This window comes from Rhipicephalus microplus, chromosome X, assembly GCF_043290135.1.
Source record: "Rhipicephalus microplus isolate Deutch F79 chromosome X, USDA_Rmic, whole genome shotgun sequence".
NCBI classification, from domain to species: Eukaryota; Metazoa; Arthropoda; class Arachnida; order Ixodida; family Ixodidae; genus Rhipicephalus; species Rhipicephalus microplus.
Window position 1 is genome coordinate 440,431,572 of NC_134710.1, and position 16,724 is coordinate 440,448,295.

General features: G+C 42.6%; 2 protein-coding genes across 2 annotated transcripts in view; one reads left to right on the plus strand and one right to left on the minus strand.

Annotated features, from left to right (window-relative positions):
- Window positions 1-14,700, minus strand: part of LOC119160894 (Na(+)/dicarboxylate cotransporter 3) — an 87,042-nt gene extending 72,342 nt beyond the window's left edge. Inside the window, exon 1 of the mRNA XM_037413164.2 lies at window positions 14,568-14,700. The gene's annotated coding sequence lies outside the window, so the exon portion shown is untranslated. The remainder of the gene's footprint in view (window positions 1-14,567) is intronic.
- The window catches only part of LOC142776606 (uncharacterized), a 201,957-nt gene continuing 185,456 nt past the window's right edge, over window positions 224-16,724 (plus strand). Inside the window, exon 1 of the mRNA XM_075880532.1 lies at window positions 224-361. The gene's annotated coding sequence lies outside the window, so the exon portion shown is untranslated. The remainder of the gene's footprint in view (window positions 362-16,724) is intronic.

The window sequence follows — 16,724 nt, forward strand, 5'->3', positions numbered from 1 at the left end:
ATGGTTATTCGATATTTGATTCATATTTGTAGCTCTGTATACGTGTTCGATCGTATTCAAAAAGTTTGATATTTGCACACCGCTAATTATTTGGTTTTGGATGTTAATGACACTCGCGAATGAATCCTTGTATGTTCCCGCATGCAGGAATGTCCTCAGGATGGCTCGGAGTAGGAACAAGAAGAGCTGAGTCAGGCCTCGTGGCTGCTGGTGCGCGAGTGGGCCGAAAGGTGCTCTCGCACAAGTTCCCCGCCGTGCGCCACCTCGCACGGCCCCTGGTGGACAGCACATTCGTGGACGCCCGCCCGCTCGATGGTCGCTGTAACCGTGCTCTCGGCCAAGGCCCTCACCACCGACAAAGGTGCGCTCTCGTTTGCCACTGATGCGCTGACATTACATGCCTGTCTCTCCTTGTGTTAATGTTGAGCCTCCTCAAAGGTGATGACCACCTTTAGAGGCTGGGCAAGTTCTTGTATTGGAAAGAAATGAAGTCTCTGAACAAGACCATGCATTAACTCACTATGTGTTCAATTTTTTTGCGTTGCACCCCTATCGGAAAAATTGCCATGGTGGATACTGGAAAACATGGTGGGAGTAGTGGAAATAATAGTGGGCATGGTGGAAATCATACTGGGCATGGTGGAAATTAGGATGGCTATAGTGGGACGTAGTGGAAAATATGGTGGTTATGCTGGGACATACTGAGTGGTATGGTGTACAGATGATGGGTAAAGTGGAAATGATGGTGGAAAGCAGAGGCTAGATAGTGGGCAATAATGGGACCTCTGCCCACCATTGCGATAATGCTGGGAAGCCCTAAGCATATGGTGGGTGGTGCTTATTATGGTGGGCTACATGGTGTACCAAGTTGAGAAACTCTTCCCACCATTGCGATAATGCTGGGAAGCACTAAGCAGATGATGGGTGCTGCTTATTATGGTGGGCCACATGGTGTACCAAGCTGAGAAGCTCTGCCCAGCATCGCGATAATGCTGGGAAGCAGTAAGCAGATGATGGGTGGGCTTATAATGGCGTGCAATTTATACAGTGTACAAAGCTGGGATCTGTACACTACATGTTTTACCACCATGATTTCCACCAAAGGTTAGGCCTACTGACCGAGCCCGCACAATTGTGTTATCCGTGCTTCCGGGTTTCAGAATACATGATTACGACGATTAAGTATGACAATACAGCGCAGCCATATGGCATCAATTAACCTAAATGAAGCATTTTTATTGTGTATGGTGTCCGCTCAAGAAGCAACAAACATCGATGCGACGCGATTAAAGCACTCCCAGAGGACGTATTTAAGTGTCGACCTTCTCACCGACAGCCACCGGTCACACTCGCCGGCACTTCTCTAGCTTTTGTACGAGAACTGAGACGTGGCAATTCGCGTGCTTGGTGAACCAATATGATAGCGTAATGTTTCCGGCACACTGCATTCGTTTTGGCCAAGCAGTTATGTAGTTGTTGCTTTAGCGAAAGAGCTACAGCATTGCGCTGGCGCGACCGCCCTCCACATTGCGCGAAAATCATCCCAATACTCAATCAAATAAATTAGGCGGGCGTATCTATGGAATGAGCCTAGAAGCGTCATAAAGCGTGAGCAGATGTCGCCCTTTAGAACGAGCGCGAAACGGATATTAAACTTGGCAGACCCCGCCGGTAAACTGTCGCTGCTCCCCAGTCCACTTGGTTTTGTTTCTTGAAGTTGTGAATTGCAAAAACTAGCACTAGTGTCATTAACATAGTGGCAATCGTTACAGGCCGCAGTTGCTTGAGTTTAATAAGTGTGCAATATTTAGTAGCAGGTGTAGATCTTGTCTATGTTGTGTACACGACAAACATAACTAAGTTGAACCTTAAGTTTGTATGGAAACTAAGTATTTAACACGCATTCAACGTCATGTTGGTGTGGCGCAGAACGTAAAATGGGAAAGCAAACCCCTAAAGTACCTCGGTGTACCCTTGGACAGCTATCGCGACAACGCGGATTACTGGAAAGGTGAAGCAGAAACCCTCAGGCAAAAAACAAATGCCTGGGGTGGTCGGGATCTGTCTATATTCGCACGTGCAACTGTGTGCAACATGTTTTTGATATCAAAAATCTAGTATGTCATGCAAGTTATCTGTATGTCACGCGTCAATGTACAGAAGTTTCACAGGATTTTTGCTGTGTTTGTGTGGAAATCACCGTGGGAACGTACAAGCCGGTCTAATTTATTCCAGTCCGTTAGTAATGGCGGACTCGGTTTATGTCATTTATTTATTAGACAAGTTGTCTCTCGGTTTATTTTCCTTCGCGATCAAAGAAACAAATTTCTGCAAACAGTGATAAAAGTAAGGCTGTCATCACGCATCCCAGATTTTGTTGTGTCTACAAACAGTGGTATGTGCCGATATGTGTCTGGTTTTTTGAGAGAAGTTATACAGTCTTTTGAGTTTTTGAAAGTGCGCTTTTCGCTGGAATATCTTGCCACTGTTAAGCGAAAGAATCTGTACAGGGATCTCCGTGATGTCTTGTTACCAACACATTTGTACAGATCTATGTTCAATGGAGGACCCGGACAGGATGTTTTGAAAAGGGTCAAAAAGATGAAAGTAAAAGCAGGGGCAAAAACTTTCTTTTTTAAATTGCATTGCGGGACTCTCCCCGTAAAGCAGTGGCTAGCGGACAAGGGAATCGATGTACCATGGACAACCAATTGTTTACTTTGTAAAACACCTGAGACAATAGACCATGTGTTTATTCATTGCTGGGACGCTGTCTTTCATTGGGACATCCTTCAAAGAACATTGAAAAAAGATCTCCCCATTACAAGCCATGGCATTCGTTTTCTCTGTGTGGATGAGGACGACGGCATACCATACGACATGGTTATGTTAATTAGCCTTCACAGCATCTGGCAGACCACTATGGCTTACAGACATCTTGGCCAGAACATACGTCCTGTCCGGGAGAACTTCATTGCAAATATGCGGTATATCACTGAGGTGTATAAACAAGAAGAAGAACCTCCCAGCTGGCTAACAATGTTAGAGGAATTGTGCAACCTGAAAAAATTTTAATGTGAGCACTTCGGATCAAATATTGGTCCAAGTGTATTTTATCATTCATGTTTCTGTGTGAACACCTGTACAGAAAAACAGGTAATAAAGAAAAGAAAAAAAAATGTTGGTGTGGCGCAGTGGTTAGCGTCTTCGAATGGGAATCCGTAGGTTGCACGTTCGATCCTCTGTGGCGCCTTGTTTTTTTTTTTTTACGGGACGGGTGTTTTTTATACCGTTTTTATAGAATTCTTTTGTATTTTTTGTGGCTGCTCGTCACGGTGATTCTGACGTCATTTCGCGCTCAAGTGTTGCCGGCACTGCAGCACCCACCATACCCACCATGCGCCATGGTGGGCGTTTCCCACCATTCACCCACTACATTAATCCACTATAATGGTGGGTGGTGGTTTCCACCATGCCCACCATTCGTTTTTTTTCCGATAGGGACGTTCTCCTCTCACTCCTTTGCTTCTTTGTTCAAAAGTTGCTGATTGACACCTTCACGGGGTGCAAAAAGTTTGCAGGAATTTTTCACGCTAACTTTTCTCAAGGGAATTGTACCACCTGTGGGAACCTCCAAAAAAATTCTTATTCTTTGCACAAAAGTTTTATTAAAAAAACGTCTGAAAACACCTTCCCACGGACCATTTGAGGCCATGGGCCAATGTGACGTGCACACCCTGTGCACTTGTGGCTTCAGCTTTTCAGTATTTGAGATTATTATGGAGGGGCATGCCATTCAAGGGAGCCACTTGTCAGGCTTTAAAAAAGAGGTTGGTGAATTTTTTCTGCATGTTCTCGAACCATGGACACGTTTCACACGCAGTGGTAGTGTGCCTGCTGCGCTTCGCCCTCGTACCCAACACTCTGCCACATTGTTTCAGTCTCTCTTGTGTCTATGGAAGCTCAAGATGTGAATGAGAACAGCTCTATGATTCTGCTTCGAAAATGTCTGCACATGAAAAGCAAATGTGAAATGGGCTTTCCAGGCCTATTCTACTAGCAATAGGCTTGGCATATTGTAAGTAGGTAAAAAACAACCAACGGCCAACTCTCGCGTGAAACCTGTTCACAGTCTGACTTTATTAAAACTTTCTGTGCTGCCCTGTGACATATTAGTTGGGGCTAGGTCAAGTGGCACAGGCAAGACATTTGTTCTGTCTATTGAAAAAAAGAAAGAAAAGAAAGAAGGAAGGCCACAAAAAGATATGCCATCACTGGGATCTTCCCAAGAAACCACCTGTAGACGGATTCTGCAACTTTTTCGAAGAGCTCCAGGAAATTGAGCAGATTGATAGCCATTGAAGAAAATTTCAGGATTTGAGACTAAAAACACCCAACATCTGCAGCCTAAAGAAAGGCCCCTCTGCCTTCGTTTTCTCTAAAAGGAAAAGAAAAATTTGTTTTTACTAATCTTCTTTCCTTTCCTTTTCCTTTTTTATTTTAGTTTTTTCCCCTCTTTTTTATAGTGAAAATTGTTTGGCTTTAGCCGTGCTGATCTTTTTTTATTGAAAACGCCCGTTATACTTGTGGTACCAGCTGGGGTTCTTTCTTTTATTTTTTTATTTTTGCTTCACAATAAATAAATATATGTATCGTATCAAGTGTGAGGTCAAGAACCATTTTGCAACTTTTCCGTGTGGGGAAGGGTACGTGTTTGGTGGCATCATGAAAAAGGCCGATTGGTCTAACTGCTTCGCAGCTATGCAAGTGTATATTGTGCACTAGCTGTATAGTTTACTTGTGGTGCATAAGTCACCGAACACACAGAGGAATGGCATTTTCATATGACTACAGATCGTACCAACGCACAAGCTGCTGCGGTGGTGGCTGAACAATCAAAGCAAACAAACCAGTACAGATGATTCTAAATGGAATTCATGGTTTGCCAGCAAGCATTCTACATCACGAGGCTGCACAATCTTTCATTTGTGCAATCCTTGAGCAGACTGAACCATCCTTGAAGCGCATGAGTGTGGAAGGAGGCTAGTAAACGTGCTGTAATCGTCAGCCGGCCTGTGAAAAACTGCTGGCCTGTTATGTGGGATGAAGGCCGGCATTCCCTGTGCCATGTTGGGCCAATTCGTTTTTCTTGGTCGCTTTTTCTTTTCTCCCTTTTATTTAAAGGGACACTAAAGTCCGATGACGTAGTAGTTAGAGCGTTTGCCTCGCATGCAAAATGTTCGTGGTTCAAATCCTGGTGCCACGCAGTTCCCAACCGTATAAAAAAATCCGCGTGGTGATGGAACTGCATTAAGAGGCCTGGGGTGCAGCCTCACCGGTAACCACCGCCGGGAACGCACTCCCTCACCAGAGAAGGATTGGCCACCCTGGTGCAGTATCTGGCCACTACCTCCCACATGCTTACGTCAAATAACTCACGGCCCTCAGTTCCCAGCAGCTGCGAAGCAACTGACCACGGCGGTGGTCTGATCTGCAACGCAGCAGAGGGTGCTAAGAATCTCTGGATCCGGACAGGCCGCCGTTAGAACCTAAACTTGGCAACGTGTAATGCTAGAACCTTATCTAGTGAAGGAAGTCTAGCGGTACTATTCGAGGAGCTAGAGGGTGTTAACTGGAATATAATAGGGCTCAGTGAGGTTAGGAGGACAGATGAGGCCTATACGGTGCTACAGAATGTGCACGTTCTTTGCTATCGGGGCTTGGCAGACAAAAGAGAACTGGGAGTGGGGTTTCTAATTCACAGAAACATAGCTGGCAACACAGAGGAATACTATAGCATTAATGAAAGGGTGATAGGTATCGTAATTAAACTGAATAAAAGATACAAGATGAAGGTTGTACAGGTAGTACGCACCTACATCCAGCCATGAATTGAACATGCTCTGAAAAACGGAGGATGCGTCAAAGCAGTGAAGAGGAAACTTGGGATAGGCAAAAATCAAATGTATGCACTATGGGACAAAGCAGGCAAAATAACTACCAATAAGGATAGGATAGTTAAAATAGCGGAGGATTTTTACAGAGATCTGTACAGTAGCCGGGACAACCACGACTTTAATACTATAAGAACTAGCAGTAACCTAGATGACACCCCATCAGTAAGGATAGAAGAAGTCAGAAAAGCTTTGGAGAGCATGCAAAGAGGCAAAGCTGCTGGTGAGGATAAGGTAACATCAGATCTGCTGAAAGATGGAGGGCAGATTTTGTTAGAAAAACTAGCCACCCTGTTTACGAGGTGTATCCTGACGGGAAGAGTACCAAAGTCTTGGAAGAACGCTAACATTGTCTTAATACATAAGAAAGGAGATAACAAGGACTTGAAGAACTACAGGCCGATCAGCTTGCTCTCTGTAGTATACAAGCTATTTACAAAGGTAATTGCTAACAGAGTAAAGAAAACATTAGAATTCAATCAACCAAAAGAACAAGCAGGATTTCGAACAGGCTACGCAACAATAGACCATATTCATACTGTCAATCAGGTAATAGAGAAATGCTCAGAATATAACCAACCACTATACATACCCTTCATAGATTACGAGAAGGCGTTTGATTCAGTAGAAATATCAGCCGTCATCCAGACACTGCGGAATCAGGGCGTAGATGAAGTATATATAAACATTCTGGAGGAAATCTACAGGGAATCAACTGCTACCATAGTGCTTCGTAAAGAAAGCAACAGAATACCAATCAAGAAGGGTGTAAGGCAGGAGGACACAATCTCCCCAATGCTATTTACCGCGTGCTTAAAGGAGGTTTTCAGAAGCCTAGAAGGGGAACAGTCAGGGATAGCAGTTAATGGAGAGTACCTTAATAACCTGCGCTTCGCTGATGACATTGCATTGCTGAGTAACTCAGGGGACGAATTGCAACTCATAATTACCGAGTTAGACAAGGAGAGCAGAAAGGTGGTTCTTAAAATTAATCTGAAGAAAACGAAAGTATTGTACAACAACCTCGGAAAAGAGCAGCGCTTCGAGATAGGTAATAGTGCACTTCAAGTTGTAAAAGACTATGTCTACTTAGGGCAGATAATAACCGTGGAACCAAACCATGAGATTGAAGTAACTAGAAAAATAAGAATGGGGTGGAGCACATTCGGCAAGCACTCTCAAATTATGACAGGTAGATCACCACTATGCCTCAAGAGGAAGGTATATAACAGCTGTATCTTGCCGGTACTTAGCTACGGAGCAGAAACCTGGAGACTTACAAGGAGGGTACAGCTCAAATTGAGGACGACGCAGCGAGCAATGGAAAGAAAAATGGTAGGTGTAACCTTAAGAGACAAGAAGAGAGCAGAGCGGATTAGGGAACAAACGGGGGTTAAGGATATCATAGTTGAAATAACGAAAAGAAATGGACATGGGCCGGGCATGTAGCGCGTAGTTAGGATAACCGCTGGTCATTAAGGGTAACAAACTGATTCCCAGAGATCGGAAGCGGGTTAGGGGGAGACAGAAAGTTAGGTGGGCAGATGAGATTAAGAAGTTTGCGGGTATAAATTGGCAGCAGCAAGCTCAGGACCGGGTTAACTGGCGGAACATGGGAGAGGCCTTTGTCCTGCAGTGGACGTAGTCAGGCTGATGATGATGATGTTACCACTTCGTTCCTATCTTTTTTTTCAAGTTTGTTTTTATTTTACCCTTTCTGGGGCTATTTCTCGCTCAATGTTTGACACTTGCTAGTGTTCATTCGCGTTTCGCCTTTGCATTTCTTTGTACATTTGCCTTCTGCCTGGGCCCACTTTCGGGGCAGCAGTATTGTGCAAATCAATAAAATCTTAAGAATGTGTTTTGATGTGTCGATCACTTTTTAGTGTCTCTAAGCAGGTGCAGTGATTATTCTTTTGTCTAACACTGTGTTGGTACTCTCAGATATTTTTATACGTTCAGACAGGCCATATTTCTACGTGCGAGACACCCAACTTGAATGAGTTGCAATCTTTATTTTTAAACCAGTGGTTCATGTTTGCTGAATGCACTTTACCCGTGCCAGTAAAAAATTACGGCCTTTTGAATCAACTCAATTCAAGTTCCTTAAAAGACGAATCGTTGTACAGAAAATGAAGTCTGCTCTCGGAAATGTTTGCCTACATAGCATGCTGGGAATCTTTGATAAGCAAGTACTTCGCGTTTATTGTATGTATATGCTTCGAATGCCATTGTAGCAGTTCTCGAGTCACTCTTGCAAATATTCAAACACGGATCGGAAAATGTAAAGACTTGGGCTCTGGGTTTCACCAGGAGACCAGTGGCACGCGATACGTGCACACCCGGTCACACAGTCTCAAGAAGGTAGCAACCATATCAAAAACAACGTTGGTGCATGCATAAGTGCGGCTAAGCTTTCCTTCAAAGCTTTTGACTTTGAGTTTCTGCGAGGTTCCTTTTCACATGCGCAGCTGTCACTTGAACCTTGTTTTACCGCAGGTGTTATCGGATATTCTCTTTCGGTGTCTTCTTGCTTTGTGTTTCTAGTGCGATGTAGCCACTGCGCAACACAACAAATATATCTATTTAAACTAGGTGGGTGTGACTAAAACGAACCCTACTGCAAGTTCTTCGTCTGCTCTCTTTTTTGGGACTTGTCCATTCTTAGCTCTTATTCTTTTGGTGTGCATCAATAGCTAACAGTGTGTTCTGCTCGTAACAATAGATTTTAACGCGAATTATGTCATTCTCTCAACTTGTCAATGGTTGAAACATTAACGTACTTATCGATTTTTATCTTATGTATTCGATGATTCTTTAGTAGGCCTGTGTTAGTTAATACGCATTTTACTTGTTAGTACCCACTCTCGGTCGCCTATTTAAATTTGGTCTAGTGTCTTCTGTCACTTTGCGGCCGCACTTTCAAGCCTATTGATGTTCCATAAAGCCTGGTCTCCATGCAATGTGATATTTCGTCTTTAGTATTATTTGAGTTGATATTGCTTAAAACCTACTGTTATACTCGTTCTAGATTGCTCTTTCACTACTTTTTAATAGCTGTGCATGTTATGTATTACCGTATTTTATTATGTCATACTCCTAAAATATATTTTATCATCTTGCGTACGGGTTTGTGTCATTTCTTTTTTACCGTGATATTTAGCCCGGGTAAAAAAATAATAGAATCTATTCAAATTTATTCAGGTGCTTAAAAATCCTAGCAATCATTGTTCTATTTTACTCTCTATACGACCAGGCTACGTGCATCTAGTTTTCTTCTTTCCTATATTTTCCAGTCTGCATGTGCTTTCTCGGAACTGCAGGGCTTTTTTCTTGCATGTATCCGTCAAGCTTCAGTGCCACTCTCGGTTTCTCTTTTTATATTTGAGACCGCCCATGTTGTTCCTCTTGTTTCATATACCATGACATACTGCTTGACGCATTCAATGACATCTCATCCGTAGGCAGACGCCAGAGAAGTTTCCGCAAATGGAGATGATTAGGCAAGACTTCTTTATTATTAGAGGTGGTACTTGTGATTATCTTGCTAAAGGGTCTTGCAGTAAAACCGGCTGTGTAGTCGTAGGCATTAAGGGCAGCACCATGGTCGAGCGTTCCTTGAAAGATGCGCCTTTCATGCGATTACCGTTGGCCTGTGAGTTCTTGGCAGTCTTGACATAAATTGCCGACACGTTCGGTACATCTTTGCACTGTCATTGTCATTATTTGCAACATGCGGTGTTGGCGCATGCGTTTATCTTTTTTTGTTGTTGGTTTGTTCAAAAAATCTTGAATTCACATTGATACTAATCATGAATTGAGCTCGGTAGCTTCGAATCTAGTCCCCCTTTTCAAAGTGAATGATCAGAACATTAATCATGCCGTTCATCTAGAACTTTGTCGTGCTACCGTTCATCTCTACTTTATCTTAGCCGCACGTTTTTGTACTATCCTGAGTTCTAGGGGTCCGAGCTACTGTCACTGATTTTACATGTCCACATCGTAACGCTTTGCCTAATATGTAAAATTTATATCATTTTTTTGTAAAACTAGTATCGCGGGGTTGCGCATAGCTCAGCTATCTAGGTGTACAGTCGGCCAAATATATTGCTATCGTGCATGAGTGGCAGTTTTTTCTGTGTATCTTTGCCCTACGACTGAATTAGTCAAGTCAAGTCAAGTGAAGTCAAGTTTATTAAATAGTTCAGTTGAGTTACATGGTTAGCGTTATTACAGCAGGAGGTCCCAAAGTTTCAGAGAAACTGACAGGCGGACCTCCTATGGCTACATGGATGGGGTAATTACAAAAAATACAGCAATAGTATACGGACTTGTGAGTAATAATGAATAATCTTGATTAACAATAAAAATACAATCAATACACAACATAGTGGTAATACTCACTATTGAAAAATAACAAGTAAATAGTCAAAAGCAAGTGAAGACAAAAAACAATAATAATGAACTCTACGTGACAAATGCAACACATTTCATTATCAGTGTTATCAATTATACATAGACAAATTAAAGTAGTAAAATAGCACAGAACTGTCGAGAGCTATTAACAGTTAATTATACAAATCGGATGAGTTGATTAATTCCTGAACGTAATATTTCTTACTGCGCGAAGTGAAAATATGAATGTTATGCGATGATTTCAATTCGAAAGGCAATGAATTCCAAACGGCTATGCTAGTAAATAAGGTTGAGAACTTGCCGTAGTTTGTCCTTACGGCCGGCAAAAGAAGATTATTGCACTGGGAAAACCGGGTGATGTTACTATTAGTTAAGTGATGGTGATCAATGCATGCAATGAAAATGTCATGCGTGATGAGTCTAAAGGCGACAATGGACATTCTATGACAAAATAATTGTCTCAATGGGAGTATATTAAGCTGAGGAAACAACGAGCTGCAGGAGAAGTAAAATGGGCTGAAAGTCATTAATCTAACTGCTTGATTCTGAAGTCACTGTAAACGTTCGATGTGCGTGAAGTATGTGTTGGCCCAAGATGATATGCAATACGAAATATGGCTATGAATATAAGCAAAATACAAAGTACGTATGATGTGAGGCGGAAAATGAGTTCGTGTCTTGATGATAACGAGAATACCAAATGCAATCTTTTTACCGAGTGATGCTGCATGTTTATGAAATTTTAGTTCGCTATCTAAGATGACGCCAAGAAACCGCGCTTCACTGGAAATGTTTATGACGGTATTACCAATGTGAAGGGAAAGTTGTATGTCAAGTGAAATGCGCGGGGAATGGAACAACATAAACATGGTTTTAGTAGCATTGACCTGAAGATAATTGGCCTGGCACCATAAAGTTATGTTATGTAAATCTGTGTTGAGGTCAGACTGGAGTGAAGAAACTGATTTAGATGACTGAAATATGGTTGTGTCGTCAGCGTAAAGTATGCACTTGGTCCTTGTAAGAATGGTAGGTAGATCAATAATAAACATCAAAAATAAAAGTGGGCCTAAAATTGATCCCTGTGGAACACCAACGTTAATTAACTTGGGCGTTGAAAGATGGCCATTACCATGAACAATTTGATACCGGTTACTGAGGTAGCTCTTAATAAAACTTAGTGGCGGACCAGACATACCAAATGATTCGTGTTTAGCAAGTAGAACGTAATGATTTATAGTGTCAAAAGCCTTCGTCAAATCGATAAACACAGATCCCACAAGTAACCTTCCATCAATAGCTTGTTTAATTTCCTCCGTTAAGGTAATGAGTGCCAGCTCAGTTGAATAACCTGGACGGAATCCGAATTGTTGTGGAGATAAAGGATTAATTTTTTTTCAGATAACGCATCAGTATAATGTGGAATAACTTTTCAATTACCTTACCGAAGAAAGGCAGGGTACAGATTGGCCTATAATTTTGTACAAAAGTCTTATCACCCTTCTTAAGAACTGGAACTATTTTACCAGCCTTAAGGCAGCTCGGAAACACACCCGCTGAAAACAGCTTGTTGATAATTACTGCCAAAGGTGGTGATATTAAGTTTGAAACTAGTTTTACTTTAAAAGGATCAATATTATCTAAACCAGCACTTGTGGTCTTTGTTGATGCGATGACCTGAAGGACTTCATCTGAAGACGTAGAATGACGATAAAAAGAATGAGTACACCGTGGTATATTGCGTAAATGACCTGGTGATTGCTGCGTATCCGCAGATGCGCAGAAATGCTCACTGAACGTGGCGGCCACTCTTACAGGGTCTGTATACATTTCGTCGCCATGCTTTATTTTTATTGTGGGCTCTGAGCAGTTTTTCATGTTCAAAAATTCTTTAATGATTTCCCAGCAGCGTCTCGTGTTACCTGTGTTTTTTACAATGAGATTCCGGTAGTAATTGCGCTTAGCACGCCTAAGTGAGGAAGATAATGTTGCTGAGTATTTGTGAAAGCGGCATTTTAATGCGAGGTTATAAGGCTGCAACTTTAGTTTCCTTTGAAGGTTATTCTTTTTATTAATGGACTTCAACAACGAGTTGCTTATCCATGGATTTCTAGGGGAACGATACTACTTCATGACAGTAGTGGAAGTGGTGCATGCATCTATACCTGAAGCTATTACTTCTGAGAAAGACTCAAAAGCCTTTTCTGCGCAGTCTAGATTAGTCACCAAAGTCCAGTCTACTGTGCTAACTATTTGCACAAACTTGTCCGCATTTATTCGGCGTTTCGTAAAGATGTTACTGGCCTTGGTATTTTTGAAGCCCAGAATAAAAAATACGGGATTATGGTCTGTAATGCTATGATCTATTACACCTGCAACGTGTTCAGTGGAAATGTTGGAGATGATATGATCTATGAGGGTATTCGAATCTAGTAAATTGTTTCTAGTTGGTGCTGAGATATGCGACGTAAAGCCATAGCTGTATAAACAGTTCATATATTCTAAGCACGATGCACTATCAGGATCAATAATGTTTATATTAAAATCGCCACATAAGACAACGTTTTTATTATCCCTGACTAGGTTATTAAGAATGATGCTTAGCTGATTACAAAAATCGGAATACGACGATGAAGGTGACCGATAAATGGAAGCTATAATAGTACTACGGCTATTCAATGGTATAACACTATGGTTGAATTCAAGCCAAACAGATTCACATAAAATATTGTTGAAGGTTATGTCACTACGGCGTGTGTAGGTTAAGGATGAGTTGACAAGTATGGCACTACCGCCACCACGACAGAGCTCCCGATTACAGTATTCAGAATAATAACCTGGCAATCCGTACAAGTTATCCTCATTACCAGACAACCAAGTTTCAGATAAACATATGACAGAGAATGAATGTTTAAGCAAGGAAATCAACGCAACAAGGTCATCTTGGTGCTTTCTAAGACTGCGAATGTTTAAGTGAAGTAGTGATAGGGATGGTGACTTCTCGAGTAGCAATTCTGATGTTTGCTGGCACGAGAACGCAGCCATATTGATCTAAGGTTGGTTTAAAATGGGGACTGATAGGATATCTAAGAGAATACTCGGAGATCTTCTGCGCATGCAATTCGAAACACGCAACTGTCATCCGCCTTTGTGGCTTTGATTGTACAATTGTCAGTCCAGAGATGCTTCCACTGGTTGGCTTTCTTAAACGCAAGTGCCTGTGCAAAAAGGCGCTTTCGCTCTGGTGTAAGATGGTCATTCACATACACAGGTTTAGGGTCTGTGCTCTGAGAAAACCCTATATCTATGGTAGACAGGCGTGCCTTTCTTGCCTTCTTAGCGAATTCAGCCTTCTTGTTTCTCGAACAGAATCGCGCAATAATGTTGCTTCCATTCTTTGCGGGCACCCGATGCACGGCGTCTATGTCTGTATCGGCAATTGGACATCCAATCTTCTCACCGATAACCTGGACGACTGCCAAGCAGTCTTCGCCCTTTGTCTGAGGGATTCCCTTCAGTTGAACATTATTAAGTCGCGAGTATTGTTCGAAATCACACATTTGTTTACTGAGCTTCTTATTCTCATCCCTCAGGACTTTGTTTTCTTTAGTTAGTGCCTCATTGTCATTCTTTACACGTTCACAGAGGTCATTGAACATCACAAGGCTTCAAGAAAGTTGAGGATACGTGTATACCAAAAAAGCACATGTCCACACTGCAATTTTTTTAACTTCTTTTTATAATATGGCACAGAAAAACAAAATTGTGGCCACTGCACACACTAGGAAATGTTTTGGCTGACTGTACAGTACTGTGCAATAAAACCAGTAGGTAAAAGTCAGTGACAGGCGCAACTATAAAGGTTTTGGCAAAAGTACTGAAGCATTTCCGACCATAAAAAAAACATATCGCTTGCTGCTGTGTATTCTATTGACAGTTTTTGACGATTTATTGCTCTGACGTTCACCATCCGCCATTTATCTTCTACACATCGAAAAAGTAGACTGCAAAATGAGCAGATTTTTATTCGGTTTTTTCATTCTTTCGATAATCAGAGTTGGAAACAAATAAATAAAAGTAATGGGGCAGCCATGCACGATATAATGGCCCCCCGCCTTTAAAAGTAGATTCTGCGTTGGCTCAGTGGTAACAGTATCACAAAAAAAAAGCATGGCAGCATGTCAAATATTTTCTCACCTGTTGTTCCGCTTCTAAGTATCAAACGTGCTCACAACATAATCCACAGAAGTGTATGCAGCTAGGCATAACAGCTGGGAAGAATATGGGAAGCATGGAACTGCTGAATCCTTTCTGCGATTTCTTTTCGTTGAGCACCAAGACGACCCTTACAGAACTGATAATACAGCGCACTACAACGGTAAATACGTCCGTAACGATAAGAGTAACGGCGCTCGTTGGCAGTGCTCCTACGGTGACGTCGTCTTTCATGTTTCACACTTCCGTAAATTATATCGCCTATCTGGCCAGAGCTTGGAAGGTGCGTACTTCGCAAGGTGCGAAGCTCAGCGCTGACCTGTGCTCGCGTAAAATCAGAACCCCTGTCCGTCTTCTGCGTACGCTTAACATATTTTAGCATGGAGTTGTTTTATGCCGGAGTTCATCACGGCTCTGTGACGTATTCCATCGCAGATCAGAGGTTGTGAAATATTTACTAACAGATTGCAAAGAAAAAACTTAGAAGGTAAAGTTCCACTGCAGGGCGTCAAACCGGCGACCTCTAGCGGCTTAGCACGCGATGCTAACCATTACAACACAGAGCGACCCTTCCCGAACTCGTTAACGACGAGCCATTTATATACAACGTGTACCACTTGTGGTTGTCAGCTTAGAAACTGAGCACATTTTAGTAATCAGTTGTGATATGGCACGATGGGGGCACACGCACACGTCGCATCGCGTTAGCGCTGGCAAGTTTGACGCGGCGCAGCGCCCACTCCACATGGTGATACGGAGAAGGGGGCGCACCACACGCCCCGTTGCCGCGCGTCAGCACAAGGTTTTCTGACGTGGCGTGGCGCCTTCTTCTAATAGAGACGGGGGGCGTGTGGCTACGGGAAGCTGCGCGCTCACTCTCTCTATAGGAAGAGGGTGCAGCGCCGCCTCATACTTCCACGCATTGACGCGCTGCAGCGGATGCGTGTAGTCAGACCTTAAACATCCTTGTACCGCGGCACCCCATGCGTCCCTGTGTGCGCACCCCTCCACATGGCATGGTAAAAGTGCGTATAGATGTTTTCTCGCGTGGTGGCTCGTTCGCACGCACGCTTACCTCAAGATTCGGGAGCTTTGTACTTCTTGTGGTTCTACCACAAGCAAGTTTACTTGAAGCTACAGTAGTTAAAAAGGGCATGAACGTCCTGTCCTCCTGCGTTCATCCTACACGTGCTTTCCGCTTGAGGTGTGCACTGCAAGTTTCGAGCATCTTGCCGTTCTTCGCCTGATATTGCAATTTGTTACTGCAGCATTTATTCCTTCGGCCTTGTGGCTAAACAATGTAGACAAAATGCTCAATTACCTCTGTGAGGACACGTTTCACTTTGGTGTTATACCAATTCCCAAAAAGAGGAATCAACCACGTTTTTTTCTGATACAAATAGTTCATTTCGCTCCAGCTAAAGAACACGCGCAAGAGAAAGCGCGAACGTCTTTAGCGTGTATGCTGCATCTAAAAGAGATGGCTGGTCGTTTGGTCTTGCACATGACTTTGTATGTCGAGGACCTCAGATAAAAGAGGTTGAATGAAGAGAGGCTAACGAGAACCAAAATTTGTAGTTTGCTGTGCGGCCGCAGACACTGATTAATGGCAGAAAAAAAAAGCACAGATGCAAATAGGGCGTGCGAAAAAAACGAAATCGTAAGGAACATAGAAATCACAGTCTGAAGAGGGAGAACCGCTCTAAAAAGGTAGAACCCGTGGAGCGCCAATTCACCAGGTCACCATTCGGTGCATCCTTGGAGGAGCGCATTAGGCCATAGACTAGAATTAACATACGCACAGTAAGAGTGCTCACTTTCAATTCGAAAAAAATTCGTCAGAAATGGACGCCAGGGTAAAAATAATAGTACGTATACACGAAAAAAACATGTACAAGATCAGATTATGTAATCTAGTTTGTAGAAGCATTACTTCACAGAAACACGTGTGGTAGAAAAGAAAATTCTTTTTCCTTCAAGGACAATGATGCCTCATTCATGCATGACGATGGCTAAGTATTTAGCATGTGTTCAGTGAAGTTATGTTTTCACTGTCTAAATTACCACTTGTCGCTTTTGCAAGCGCTTTCCCTCTTTTTTCTTTATTCTTCTGGTTTTTCCAATGTTTTCAATGTTTTT